Genomic DNA, 1485 nt, shown 5'->3' with positions numbered 1-1485 from the left:
AAAAAAAAAAATAGCTGTTTCTTATTTTCTTTTTTCTTTTCTTTTTTAACCATTGAGCCGTGTAGTCCCAGTAACTGTGTTCATGTCATTGCCCTTGGAGGTCAGAGGCATCAGATGTCCCAGAGCTGGAGTTACAGGCAGTTATGAGTCATCTAATGTGGGTGCTGGGAACTGGACCTACGGTTTTTTTGCTAGAACAGTATGTACACTTAACTACCAAACCATGTGCCCAGACCCTGTTCCCCCCTCCCCCTAAAAAAAGCCAGCTGGTGGTGCACACCTTTAATCTTAGTACTGGGGAGGCAGAGGCAGGTAGATTCCTGTGAGTTCAAGGCCAGCCTGATCTACAAAGTAAGTTCCAGGACAGCCAGGGCTACACAGAGAAACCCTGTCTCAAAAAACAAAAACCAAATTATTTCTATGGTGTGTGTGCTCATATTCGTGGGGAGAGCACTGGTGTCCTGGGCTGGAGTTGCAGGTGGTTCCAAGCTGCTGGGCATGAGTGCTGGGAATCAGGTGCCCTCTGCAAGGGCAGCAGTAATGAGCACCGGGCGTCTCTAGCTCCCCTGCCGGGTTTGGACATGTTCTTCTGCACTCTAACAGTTCCTCTTCTGACAAACTGTCATCAGGTGTGTGATTTGTGGCATCCTCTTCTTGAATCTCACTGTCCTTCAATGGTAAAGCACTAAGACTCCGTAAGAGACCAGGAGGTGACGGAATTTGAGAATGTACCCCAACTGCTGTCCTGAAGCAGTGTAAGATTGGAGTCTGGGTTGAAGCTGAGCTAGGGGCTCTGCAGAGGAAACCAATGGCCTTGTCCCCAGGGCTAACTTACATCTTACAGTCTTGGGCTCACAATATTTTTAGGGCCTGAAATATCCTTATAAGTCACAAGAGGAAGATGAGGGTGACAGACTGTATGCCAGAAGTCAGAGTGCTGTGAAATGCCATCTTCTGCATGTGATACGGTCACTGCACTAAGAGCCACACTGCACCACAGATAGGGAAAGGGGACAGGGAGGGGGAGGGGCAGGGAGGGGAATAGGAACCACACCTGAGGAGCTGCAGAAGTTAGTGACTGCTGGGGAGAGGGGGCCATTTTCCCCAGTGGTGTGCCCAGGGCAGAGCTGCCCACAATCCCATAAACCCCTCTTTCATGTGCATGGAGCACTCTAACGAGACTCTGTAGCTCACAAACATGGAACACGAACATAGGACATGACTTGGTAGGGAGACGGGGTTAGTTGGGGGGTGGTGGTGGCAGAGAATAACAGGAAGTGAAAATGACCAAAATACAGGGAAAAAATAAGACCCTGCCATGTGGTAATCTACACCTGTAATCCCAGGACTACAGAGGCTGAGACAGGAGGATCATAGGATTAAAGCCAGGGCCTTAGGACAGCCTCACAGGGTCCCCGTCCAGTCATTATCCTTCCAAGCACCCTCATCACTGGGAAACAAGGAGACAGCACCCGCCCCGTGAAC

The sequence above is a fragment of the Mastomys coucha genome, unplaced genomic scaffold (assembly GCF_008632895.1).
Source record: "Mastomys coucha isolate ucsf_1 unplaced genomic scaffold, UCSF_Mcou_1 pScaffold22, whole genome shotgun sequence".
Lineage (NCBI taxonomy): Eukaryota > Metazoa > Chordata > Mammalia > Rodentia > Muridae > Mastomys > Mastomys coucha.
The sequence above is the reverse complement of the archived record's forward strand: the minus strand, read 5'-3'. Positions refer to the sequence as shown.